General features: G+C 41.2%; 1 protein-coding gene across 3 annotated transcripts in view; it reads left to right on the top strand.

Annotated features, from left to right (window-relative positions):
- FBLN2 (fibulin 2) overlaps positions 1-13761 on the top strand; it is a 182169-nt gene that overhangs the window by 3837 nt on the left and 164571 nt on the right. The window contains exon 1 of one of the 3 annotated variants that reach the window (XM_024208810.3): positions 1096-1116. The exons of 1 other annotated variant lie outside the window; for it this stretch is intronic. The gene's annotated coding sequence lies outside the window, so the exon portion shown is untranslated. Of the gene's footprint in view, positions 1-1095; positions 1117-12990; positions 13102-13761 lie in introns of those variants that run through there. One more of the 3 variants, XM_024208808.2, reaches the window with a different exon arrangement.

Raw genomic sequence — 13761 nt, 5'->3', positions numbered from 1 at the left:
ATCCACCATCACCCTTGGTAAATGGTTCCAATGGTTAATTGCCCTCACTGTTAAAAATTTACACCTTTATTTCCAGTTAGAAATACCTTTCTCTACTTGATTGAACAGCCCATTATTAAATATTTGTTCCCCATGTAGATACTGATAGACTGTAACCAAGTCACTTGTTAACCTTCTCTTTGTTAAGCTAAATTGATTGAACTCATTGAGTCTATCACTATAAGACAGATTTTTTAAATCCTTTAATCATTCTCACGACTCTTCTCTGAACCCTCTCCAATTTATCAACATGCTTCTTGAATTGTGGGTGCTAGAGCTGGACCCAGAATTCCAGCAGCAGTTGCGCCAGTTCCAAATACAGAGAGAAAATAACCTCTCTGCTCCTACTTGAGATTCCCCTATTTATACATCTTATTTAGCTCTTTTCACCACAGTATCACACTGGGGGCTCATATTCAGTTGATTATCCATCACAACCCCCAAATCTTTTTCAGAGTCACCGCTTCCCAGGATAGAGTCCCTCATTGTGTAAGTATAGTCTACATTTCTTTGTTCTCAGATGTATACATTTACATTTAGGTGTATTAAAACACATATTGTTTGCGTGAACCCAGCTTACCAAGTGATCTAGATTGCTCTGAATCAGTGACCTGTCCTCTTCATTATTTACCACTCCCATAATTTTTGTATCATCTGCAAACTTTATCAGTGACGATTATGTGTTTTCTTCCAAGTCATGAATAAGAATGTTAAATAGCCTAGGGCCAAGAATCTATCCCTGCGCGATCCCACTGGAAACACATCTACTTGATGATGATTCCCTGTTTACTGTTATATTTTAAGACCTATCAGTTAGCCAGTTTTTAATCCATTTAACGTGTGCCATGTTAATTTTATTTTGTTCTAGTTTTTCAATCAAAATGTTGTGTGGTACCACATCAAAAGCCATACAGAAGTTTAAGGTGGTCTGTCATGTGTTGTAAACTAGTTGTCATTCAGCACTGATACTATGCTTTTTTCAGAGTTTATTTTTGTTTTGCTGGACAGTTCCCTGGCAAGTGGAAGGCCTGCTTCCATCAGGTCTGGGGGATTGTGCTGTGGAACCAGCTTTTCCAGGTTGGATCCATTGATTTCAGCTCCCCTCTGTTTGCAGAGGAGGAAAAGAGCATTCAGTTCCTAGCTTGTGGGTATAAGCCACTTTCTCTTACAGCTTACCCCACGTTGTTTCTCAGATCACTGATCCCTTTCCAAATTTACAGTTAAATGCATTTTGCATTTATTTTTCTGTTTTTGTAGGTGTTTATACAGTTCTCATCACTGGAGTATCTGCTTCCAGATTTTGTAAAGAAGTGTCTAAGAAATGTATATGTGCAAAGGAAGAATACACTTTTCCGGTCATTGTCTTTGTCTTGTGGATATTGAGTATTTAGCTTGGCTATACTGCTTTAATCAAAGTACTGACTGCCTGGTTAGGGGCCTTTCCTCTCCCCTGAAAACAATTAAATAAACAAGTAAGCAATTGGGGGCCATCTTGTAGTTCTGAGTTGGGGCCTGATCTTGTAGTCCCTACACAGGGAATACTCCTATTGAAGTAAAATTTATACCTAACTGTCCTTGATGTTTTGTTTTAAGGCCTTCTAGTTTGGGACCAAAGGGCTGTTTTATGGACTCCCTCTACATATCTCTAGTTTTCATGTCCCAAAAAAAAAAAAAAATAGCTGTAGCAGGGTGGCCTGCCCTTAAGGGCCAAGAGGCCTGGGACTAGCCAACCCTGTTCAGTCAGCCCCACCTATGCCATAATTAGCTGCCTCCCAGCCTAAGGGGGCAGGGCTAATTGGGGTCAGGGGACAGCCTGAGAATCACCTCGGCCTTCTCCAAATGGTGGAGAGAACTTGGGTGGGGGGAGGAGAAGAGAATGGAGTCACAGGGAGTAAGCGGAGCTCTTGTGGAAGGCACTGAAGTAGGGTGTGGAAGAAGCTGGGGACTCCCGGGAAGCAGGCTATCCCAGAATAGGGAAGGCTGAAAGGTAGTCTATAGGGGCTGAGGCTATATGCGGGACTCTGGGGAAGCAGCCTGGGAATCAGTGCTCTATCCAAGAATAGAGAGACTCAAAGGTAGCTTGGAAGAGGTTGGGAGCGGGGCCCAGAAGGAGGGCTGAAGAGGAGCCCAAGGGGGGTGAGAAAGCTGTGTGTGTGGATTTTAGTGTTGCCCTGGAAAGGGTTACGTTTTAGTGACTGACTTGGCTGGAGGACAAAGCTGTGGCAACAGCTCCAGCCTGGGTGGGAAAGGCTGCAGGGACCCGCCCTTGGAGGAGGAAATGGAGGCAGGCAACACCTGCAGTCTTTTTATTCCCCCAGCTGTTACAAGTCTAGCAATTAGCCTCAGCTGATGAGACCAGGAGTTTCCCTGTTAACTTCTTAGTGGCTGGAGTAACCTGGGGTTTACACATCCCGGGACAATACCCTGCTAAAACTTGCCCTGGTGTGGCTGTTTTCTCTTTCTTTGTCTCTCTCTCTGGGGCTGTTTTGGGGGTTCTGAGATAAAAATGCTGTTTGAACTTTCGCTGTGTCAAACCCTTTCTTGGGGTTTTTCCTGTGCAGGGGAAAGAAGAGTTTCAGCTGTGGAATAAGAACGAGGAGTCCTTCTGGCACCTTAGAGACGAACAAATTTATTTGGGTATAAGCTTTCATGGGAAAGTTTATGCCCAGATAAATGTGTTCGTCTCTAAGGTGCCACAAGTACGGCTCGTTCTTTTTGCTTATACAGACTAACATGGCTACCACTCTGAAGCTTGTGGAATGTCCATCTCCTTGGTGTGGGGGTGGGACTGGGGTTGAACTCTTCGCCAGGGAATAAGCAGGGTTTCACTCCCTTCAATCAGCGGCTATCCCAAGCTTGAGGTGAACATTGAGACCCATTGAGCCTGTGCCTCAGGCTGTACTTTGCCTCACCTGAACCAAGGCCTTCTGGCAGCCTGGGTCCTGAAGGAGCCATGCTGCCATTAGCCGAAACTCCCATAGTTGATGCGGCTCAGTCATAAAGGTGGATTCATGGGTTTTGATATTGCATGGTGAGTGTCCCAATGTAACATCTGCAGGGGCAGCAAGAGAACATCCTAGGGAAAGGGCTGAGTCGCCCCTCTCTTGTTCTGGATGTCCTTTCCAATCAAATATGGAGGCTTATCCACAGAACTCAAGGGGAGACGTGTCTGTGAGATTCCCAAGAGGCAGGCAGCATGCTGCATAGCTGACACTTTCCTCAATTCTTAGTTTACTTTGATACCTAAACCTCCTCGTACCCCTCCCTTTCCACAGAGTGTTTTCAACCCTCTGGGTGTGAATGTATCTTCCATATGTTATGTGCATACAAGAAGAGAAAAGAACCCTGAGTCTTATTTAGTCCAACTCTTATCTCATCTTGCACACACCAACAAGCTGTGTGTTTAGACCAAGGCCTTGATATAGTGATATGGTCTCCCCCATTTGCTTTTGTGTAGTTCTTCCCCTGGTTCTTTTGCCCTTGCGGAAGTTTGGATTTCCTGCTAGCTCTGGGGCACAATGTTAAACTATTTCTTTTTGGCTGGTTTGAGCCCAAAAATGAGTCAGGGGCTGGTCTGCCAGGGAGTGAATTGTTTGCGCCTGATTACACCATTGTGTTCTCCATATAAGAAAGTGAACTGTTGAAACAAACAAATATAATGATGTCCTGCTAAGAATATGGTGTAATGATTTTTTTGGGGGTGTGGGGGAGGGCTGGGTCTGCATCTTCTCCCACTGCAGTCAATGAGCCATTAAGTTCTGTTATCTTTTGGACTTGTGTGTTACAAACCTATCATATTACTATTCACCAAAATAAAGCTGTACTGATTTAACTTAATCTTCCATTCTGCTTTAAGAGTTTTATACATTCCTATCTGACTGACTTGCTAATGAACTCTCTACATGGATTGCTTCCAAAATCAGACAGAAGTTTAAATATTGCCCTTGATCCATGTACACAACTCCCATTGACTTCAGAGTCCAGATGTGACCTTCGGGCTTTCCAAGTAGAGGCAATTTATGGAAGTATGTTTTTGACTGAGATATGACATTATTTCTGGGTGCACAAGAAGCTGTGGCTTTCAGCAATGTGGTCACATTTTATGAATGGGTATAGGCAATGACAGCTGAGCTGAGCTGTCCAAATCTGTGCCAAGAATACAGCATGCAAGGGATACGGGCTGAAATGTAAGCTTGAGAAACATTTCCATTATGGACAATAGAATAGCAGACTACTATAACTCCCGATGTGCCTGCTTACTCTGTTGTTAATACAAACTGTATTTCCCTCCTTAAACAGATCTCGAAGGGTAAAGGGGTAGTAGGACAGTAAGGCTTTGTCTACACTGGCAACTGAACGGCAAAACTTTTGTCGTTCAGAGGTGTTTAAAAAAACCACCCCCCCGAAAGACAAACATTTTGTTGACGAAAAGCACCGGTGTGCACAGCGCTTTGTCAGCAGGAGCATTTTCCTGCTGACAAAGCTACTGCTGCTCATTGGGGGTGGAAGTTGTTTGTTGGCAAGTGAGCTCTCTCCCGCTGACAACAGCGGCTATACTGCGTGTTTTTTAGTGGTATGGCTGTAGCGGCACAACCGTGTTGCTAAAAGCTGTGTAGTGTAGTAGATATAGCCTAAATGTTCCAAAAGTCATAAGCTGAAAATCTTTTGAGGTGTACTTCTTCTCTGCAAAGTGACTTGGTAAAAATGTGTACCTTTGACTTGTTCCCCGTGTGTACTCAGGGTCCTCTTTAGGTCACTAAAGTGAAACTTTTATTTCTTTTTACTCCTGTTAGCCCTTTGGAGCAACATAACTCAGACAGAATGAGCTGGATTCGATCCCTGTTTGTGCAGCAACAGAAATATTTAGTAGGGCCTAACTGGTTACACTCAAGGAAACAGGGCTGCACTGGGGTCAGCCAGGGCCTAATTTGACACAGAACCTGTATACGAGGATGTGAGAAGGAAAAAATGCTGCTTGACTCTTAGGCTTTGTCTACACTGGAGAACTGAAGCCTTAGTTATAGAACTGTTTGTCCTGAACCAATGTAAGCTCAGTTGTTTCAGTGCATCCATGTTCACCGAGCTGGATTGGTTTAAGATACACCTTGCATCCACACTGGTGCTGTGCTAAACCATTTCAACCAGATACCTATCCCAGCATCCAAGCTGAGTTCTTGGCTCAGCTTTCATTCAGAGTGCATTCTGAGAGATTTCAAAAGATCATTGGTATACTGTGGGTAGTGGTGGGGGGAGGAGTTGGGACCAGTGAGTGTAATACCCAGTAGCAATAAACCAATGCAGACTGAACTAGTTAGTGTTTAACCCGTTACTAAACCTGCTGAAAGGCAGTCCTGGCAGGTAGAAAAAACATCTTTTTGTTTTCGTTTTTTTGTCTGAGTATCTTTAATATGGAAATCAGCAAGATCCAATAAGTATAGAACCTTCACTGCTGTTATTACACGGTACTTTTTCTGAAAAGAACCACACTTTAAATATATGTCAGGGCCTGGAAAAAATGCATTCCTTTTACACATACTAGGGTGACCGGATATGCTGATTTTACAGGGACAGTCCCGATATTTGGGGCCTTTTCTTATATAGGTTCCTATTACTCTCCACCCCGATCCCGATTTTTCACACTTGCTGTCTGGTCAGCCTAACACATACTGATTTAAGAAATTAAAAATAACCATGTAATTCATTTGGCTTTCTTTAGAAAAGAATTGAATATTTTAAAAGATTAAGAAGTTTGTCTGCTTACAGTGATATTGCAAATGATTGCATTTGCTTATTTAGTTTGTTTTAAGGTTTGCTTTTTACTGTATCATTAAACGTAATGGACTCGTTCCAGCTGACTTGCATTCATGCATAACGCCACTGAATTTTGCATGCGAAAGAAATGCCAGATCTTAGTTTAGATACAAAACCCTGTTTATTTTCTTTCATTTATTTTATTTTATTTTATTTTATTTTATTTTATTTTTAAAGTTATTCTTTCAAAATTTCCTTTACAACATACACGATTGGCTTTGTTGGAGTTGGGAGGCGACTAGTGCTAGTTATATTGTGTAGAGTCACATTCTGCCCTGGTTTTTATACCCTGTGCAATGCCATTGATTTGGGGGTTGCACAGGGTGTATGCCAGCACAGATAACTTCCCTTCTAGTCAAGTCACTAATCCAAGGCCCAAATCACACTTTCTGTAGTGATGAGAATTGCCCCAATAACTGAATCGGACTCGGTGGCTGTAAAGAAGGCAACAAGATCTGGCCTTAGGTGACTCCCTCCTTCTAAAAAACCCTTTGTAATCAACAGGATCTACCAGCCCAAAACCTTAACAGAAATAGAAAACTAGGGATAATGTGAGTCACATTTTAAACAATGCTGGAAACTTGAAAGGGAAATCACTTGAAACAGCAGTGGATTTTCCTATGCAAAAAGCTTTGGAGTTTACCTCTGGATCCTGCATTGATTAGTAAGTGTCAATGGATTCATTCAGTAATATGAATTGTAGTATGTTATAATATGCTGCAATTTGCCTTTAAACATGGGAGGCAAAGTTGTAAATACATTTTGCTTTCTGGCATGCTTTTGGGTTACTGACATGACATCCTGCTTTGATGCTGGAAGAATTTGCCCTGAGGAAAAAAGCGTGTTTAATCTTTTGTTTTTTTGTAAAATGTCAAGATTAATATCTGGAGCACATCACTAGAGAGGGATATGTCCTTTTGGGATTCTACATTCATTTCATATTATTTAGGATCACTTTGATTTCTTCCTCATAGAACAGCGTGACAGAGGATGAGCTGAGTGTTTGAAATCTGTATTCTGTTCAATAGGGAACTTTTAAGAGTCTCAAATATATAAGATATGTTAAGGTACATGAGCAATTATATTTACAGCTTCTCTTCTTGGCTCTGGGCTGTCAGTTGCTTGTTTTGAAATTTAGGAATAAAATAGCACTGTCAAGTTAAACACAACTATATACCGATACATTTCCTTAGCTATGTTACTGATAACAGCTTATATTGTTAAAATGTGTTCTTTTAAAATATCTACCTTACTTTTCACTGTTTTCTACAGATCTTTCAACTTAGACCCCTCCCCCACAAAAAAAAACAAGTCAGTTTCACTTTTGTTTATAATTTTTGGTTACTTTGTTTTTTACTTAGATAACAAGTTCCCAGGGGCTGGGACTGTCCTGTTTTGTGTACTGCCTAGTACTCTGGGGTCTTGGACTATGATTGGGTCCTTAGCTACTACTACAATCATCATCAACTTTGGCAGGTTCTCATGCACTAAAACAATGCTGCAGTGATTAGGCTGCAAACATTGCTGGGGAATATTCTTTCATTAAAAAGAAAATAGCCTCTACTGAAATTTTAAAATAAAACATTACCATGGTCTTTAATTGTCTTTTAGTTCTGTCAAAACTTGTTGATCTGAATCAAATATGCTGCTATCCATAACATCCTTGTGATAGGAAACTATTGGACTCCAGTCCTACAATTGATAGGATGTAAGTGGGCTGCTGTGCTTCAGTGAGGATGCCATTTTGGTCAATGAAATTCTGAGTGAGTGCAGCTGTTTGCCCATGTTTTATAATTTGCAGGATTGGAGCCTGGTGTATTAGGAGTGTGGTGGCTCATTTGTTTTTGTTGTCCCCTCTCCTCCTCCGCCAAGGTCTCTATGCTCTACTTCCTGATCACTAAATTATAGATGCTTCCATTAAAGGGAACTGAGTTCTAGAAAAATGACTTATCTGGGTGGACTCCTGTTTTATTCTCTTTTTATTGTCTAGAATTTTAATTTGCAGGAGTGATTGTAATCAGTATAAAGCTACTTTCCCCCCTTCCTATTGACATGGATATTAGAGCTGTGAGAAAAGTCTCACAGCTGGCAACACAGGACTGGAAAATCAAAAGTTGAATGTTTTTCTTGAACATTTTGTGGTTTCTCCTCAAATTCTTTGTTTTCTCCCTAAAACAAAGGGTATTCTTTGTTTTTCTTTAGCCCATTGTGAAATTCTGCCATGTCATCACAAATTGCTGCTTTTGTGCTGAAAATGGCATGAATACTCTGGGGAAAATGGCCCTTTTACCCGAGGCGAAGGAAGAACATTGCAAATTGTTCCACGGTGGAGTTGTGCCTATTTTGGCAATGAAATATCGTCTGCTGGCAGGCCTGTGCACTCAAAGGCAAAATGTCAGTTATTTTGAAATTTGTGAAAACTGATGATTTCCCTCAGCCCTAGTTTGGAAGATTTCAAGGGTCTGACTTTTTGTTCTTCAGCAAAGCTCCTGCTGAAGCAATGTTTGGAAAAGCAATATTACGCTTTCCTTTTTAAAATGCCATTGCATGGTGTTAGATAACTTTAGGACAGTACTTATGTAGTTTATTTTACTGTGGTATATTTGGGGTCAGATGTAAAATGGATTAATTGTTCCATTAAAGATCAAATGAGTCTTTCCTTAAAGATTTACTTATTTGCATTGCAGTAGTGCCTGGAGGTCCCAGCCCAATTGTACCAGGCACTGAACAAACATCTAACACAAAAAGATGGTCCTTGTCCCAAAGATCTTATAAGATGAGACAACAAGGGGATACAGCAAACAGAGGGGGGAGAACAAAATAAAAATGAGACAATTCAGGTCAGTGTGAGAAGTAGTGGTCACAGCACACTGGAGACCTGACTGTTGTTTAGTCGTTAGGTCTAATGTAGGCATCATAGCAGAGGTGGGATTTGAAGGCAGACTATATAGTGACTTTGTGGATTTTTATTGAGAACTCTTCTCAGGCATTAGGGATGGCATGAGATGGAGCATTGAAGGTGCTTGTTGGAGAAATTTGACAAATAGGCAATGAAGACTGGCATCATTGGCAGAATGGAGGATGGTAGTCAATGTCCCCATTGCGTAATAGAAAATGGGTAGGCCATGAAGGGCCTCATAAGTCCGTAGTGTGTTGGCATGATATGGGCAAAGGCAATTACATTCCAGCTAAATTTCTCCGGCACTTTCAACTCATTGTGTTTTTGTTTTTTACTTCTGTGAAATTAGTTAAATAGCTGCTGATTTCCACCCCAGAACTGACTTCATTTTGGTGAATCCCCAAGTATCTCTTAGTTACTCACAGAATTAATGTGAAAATTCATCAGCTCATACACTGCTTTGAGATCCTTAGATGAGAGGTACTACAGAAGTACAAGGTCTGAATCATAATTTCAGCAAATTCTAGCCTGGCACAAATGGCTAATAAAATTAAGCATTTCTGAATTCTTAAGTGTGAGTTTTCTAGATAGGATGGTGATCAGACTCTCTCTCATGCTCAACAGCTTATTGATTTAAACTCTGTCCTGGAACTACAGCAAAAATGAAACCTGAGGTTAGCAGGGAACAAGCTGTAAGGTCTTCACCATGTCTGAACTTGGCCCTTAATGCTATAGGCAGGCAAAAGTCCCCAGGGAGTTGTACTCACAAGTACCAGATCTGAACTTGGCTCGAAGAATCTATTTTGACTGTCAGCCATTCAGAGCAGGGATCACGTCTATTTCAGTTTGTCGAGTGCCTAGAACGGTGGGCCCTGATCCTGACTGGGGCCTTCAGGCAATATCAAGATGTGAATAAATAATCATAATAAACATGTTTGATCCTCTCTGCTGCCAGAAGAGGAATGTGCTCCAGCAACAATATAATAGAGAACCGCTATGTAAATGAACGGTAAAGGAAGATGTACCTAGTATGTGCAGCAGTGAAGGTGAGTATTGTGCCATTAACATTAGCTAGCGCAGAAGGAGTTAAATTCTCATTCTGTGTCAGAGGGGATGCGGCCCTCCAAGTAAACAGCGAACTCCTTGACACTGGGGCACTCCACAGTTTGGGTTATTAGTTACAGAATCTGGATCCTTCTAGAGCACTGGTTGAGACACAGAGCAATCCAATGGCTAAAAGTGATTATCATGTGATGGCTGCTTGGCAATTTGAGACGTATACTGGTGGCTTCAGTTAAGTTCTTAAACAAGCATTTACGTCACAGAAATCACTGGTTCCTTGCACCTTGCTGGTCTCTTCTAAGCAAGACTGAGGCATGTTGGTAGAGTAGCAAGTTGCTTTTCCTGATGTGTAGATTAAAAGTGGATTTCTGTTTTTAGAGATTTCTATTTGTAATTATTCCTAAGCACAGAAATCCCTCTGTCTACTCCCTTTTTTTGTTGCTTTGTAGCCTATAATCATTATGACTGAGAAAGATGAGAATTCTTGAATGGTAATATAACTCTTAAATCTATTATAAAGGGTTTCTACAATTGTTTTTTTTTTTTTTTCTTAACAGCTCAAATAAGCTAGTTAATTAATCAGCTGGAGGATCTCCAGTCACACAGAACTAACGCCTTCACTTTAGAACAAATCAGTTTCTCTCAGTAGGCTATAGTATGAGGAGCTGAGCAGAAGGGAAGTGAGTTCCTATGTTACTTATATGGCGCTTCAAATTATCTTATAAAAAGCAGGTGTGACCACCAAGCTCCATTAAAAATGAATGACAAAAAAATTAAAAGCAAGCAAATCCCTAGTCATAAATGCTTTGCTTTGCACTATTCTGGCCAAGAGTTATTGTTCTCAGAGTGTTTATATTTCCTGTTTGTTCCTTCGCCTTGATGTCTCGGATTCTCCTTCCTCCATGATCCCTGACTGTTGCTCTCCTTTAATCTTCTGTTGCAGCTGTTCCTTGGTGAGCATTTCAAAGATGATATAGCTTTCCCTCCATGTCTCACTGTCTTAGCCTGGCTGGGAAGCCTCCACCCCTTTGCTCGTGAATTATTGCCAGATAGGGTTGTATCCTCTTTGCTTTGCTTGTGTAATTTACTTGAAAATGTATGAGCAATTGGGGAGTGGCAGGGTGATAGTGATATTGACAGTGGATTACTTTAAATGCTGTTTTCTTGCAAGAGTGTGTCTGGAGAAACAAGATCATCAGTTTCTAGTTCTTACTCTTTTCAAGAAATCTAGATTATGTATTCATACACACAGCGGCATCAAATGAGCATTTTTCATAAAATTATATGGGCTTTAGGTCTGTGCTGATTATGACCATCGTTGTTGGCTGGATTAGATGGCAAGGAGGAGTTATTTTGAAGTACCAATTTCACTGATCTCCTGTGCCTGCTTTGTGCAATGCGGGCAATGTGAAGTAGTCATCAATCCAGTTTATCTGACCAGTTAAATTGGGTTTAGGACTCCTTTACATTGCTGGAGTGGAACAAAACTGCTGGAACATAGCCGTGAATGTGGTCCCAGATTATTAATGTGAAGAGACAAAAGGATGTCTTCTGACTGTATTCTCCCACTCAGTGACAAAGTGTTAAGAAAATGCATCAACATGGAGTTTTCTCGAGACACTGAAGAGGGGTAAAGCTACTGTGCAGCATGGTCCCACTTTCCCTCCAGCGTACTTGTTGGTGGTACCAGGGGATAAACAACGTGTGATTTGCGACATATGTCATTTGTGGGTGGCCAGTCACTGTAGGTGGGATAGTCCCATGGACCTTCTTCTTAGTGTAGATGGGGTCATGGGGCTGATGAAGCAGTTTTTTTCCTTGAGCCATTTCTCATGTAGTTCTTCCCTACTTATAGAGTTGCCTATATACTGAGGTACGCTATCTTCCCTACGTATATAGGTGTACCTCTATACTGAGGTACGTTATCACCCTTAAAGAGGTACATGGTCAGAAAGAGCTACTTCCACCTCTCCGTAATTCTGCTCTACAGGCATTGAATCATTTATACTTGATTTTTGACTATCTTAATACAAAGAGAATCAAATACAAAAAAGAAATGTAATAGAAAAATGTCAACAGGCAGAAGAAGGTGACCTGATTTCTCAGCTAGAATGTTGCCAGCGTTTGAGGAGTCCATTGACAGTATGGCTCCATTTTGCTTTTACTTCCAAAATGCACAGACTTTTGGTAAACTGATGCAAAAGGAATTACAGTGCCACCAAAGGGCTATGGGTGCTGTTGGAGTCAAAAGGCCAAAGTTCACTATTGAGGGTGAAATTATCACTGTCTTTAAGTTGGTAACCCGGCCCTTGCGCTCCAGGCATTCAGATACTAAGGTGATGGGCACAAGTTCAAAACCCTAAGATAGAACACGGGGGGAGGGGAGATGTGTTGTGCTTCCTCCACTGCACACACCACCAAAGAGTGCTTTTGGACACACTCTGCACTCCCCCTGCACTGGGAAACCCTGGTGGGCAGCACTGGAAAGTGCGCTGCTGCCTTGCTCAGCATGCTACATCCAGTGTCCACAGGCATAACGCTTCCAGCACTGGGGCACTGAAGACCCTCTCCTGCCCTGGTGTAACCTACTGGTCAGTGTGTGTTGAATGTCTTCCTATTTGTCCCATACACAATGGATGTGAGTCTGTTTAAGCTCCCACCTATAGAGCCTAGATTTTTAGTTCAAGCTATAAAGGCTTGTGCTGGTAATTTAGGGTCCCTAGTTCAGTCCTTAGTGCTGGCCAAGTTGACGATTGTCACATTTACTCTCCTCTCGAGCAATAAGTTAGCCCTTAGGCTGCTAATAAGAGTTGGTTTCTTCCAGGCTGATCCTGCAAGCCCCTGTGTGTGGACCTCCTAGAGAAGTCAGTGGGAGTTTTGCATATGGCAGGATTGAAAAATCAGGCCCTGGGGAAGTTTATATTAAAATGATTGTAGTTTGTAGTAATATCGGTTTCTGACTTCAAGATGCCAAATGAAAGTCTAAATTGTCAGATACAAAAGTACTGCCTTTCATTATACCTGGATCGACAGGACAGAGAACAGTCCTTTGAAACTCTAAGCTGTTTCCTTACACATCACAGGGGGTAAGAAGTGAATTAACCATATCATAGGCACATGGTACTTCCCTGCTCAGATTACACCACAAAATCTGGGCAGTTCCTAGGATAGAGCTGGGAAAGAGAACTTGTGAGTGTAAGAAACACTTGGAAACAGAGCACTAGTAACATGACTGCAGACAAAAGGTTATAGGAAAATTTAACTGCATCTACAGTCCTGCACATCTACAGGTTAGCAGAAATCATGGTTAACTAGATGCTTATAGTGAATTTATTGTGACTAGTATGAAATAACTTGGCTTTAGCTTTAGTTTTGCTTTATATTATCTGTTTTGCTTATAGTAGAGATTATACCTTACTGTGTTATCCCTTAACTTTGTACTGACTTTGTTCTCCAAATTTACTTTCTAAATGTTAATCACAGTTTTAAAGCTATTGTTAAATGTCCTCTGTTTGATACAGTAAAGACTTCAGCAGACTTGGAAGGATTTACTATGTGTTCTTTTAGCAGTGTATTAACTAAAAGCTTTGGCTACACTGCACATGAACAAAGCTCTTTGCAGTAGAGTTTACTGCAAAATACTTCATAAACAAAATGTGTATGTTTTGTATTTTAGTCAGAACTCAAGTGAGCTATTTTTTTCCGTTCCTCACAAGTGAGCGTCTCAGAAAAACAATTATTTCTGACACTGCTTCTGGCCTTTTGACTGTGAATTCAGAGAGGTTTTTATCTCACATACTGAAGTGAAAATTAAGTTTTGTTTTTGTTTAATGCAAGTCAAGAAGTAGTTTTGATTCAGTGTGACAGGCTGAATGTAAGCCATATGAGCTGAGCTATATAAGCATAAAGGATGATTGTACTGCAGAATACCTCCAAGTAATTTTAGATTT

Source organism: Terrapene carolina, unplaced genomic scaffold (genome assembly GCF_002925995.2).
Source record: "Terrapene carolina triunguis isolate 2854851 unplaced genomic scaffold, T_m_triunguis-2.0 Scaffold89, whole genome shotgun sequence".
NCBI lineage: Eukaryota > Metazoa > Chordata > Testudines > Emydidae > Terrapene > Terrapene triunguis.
This window is presented reverse-complemented; position numbering and strand designations above follow the sequence as displayed.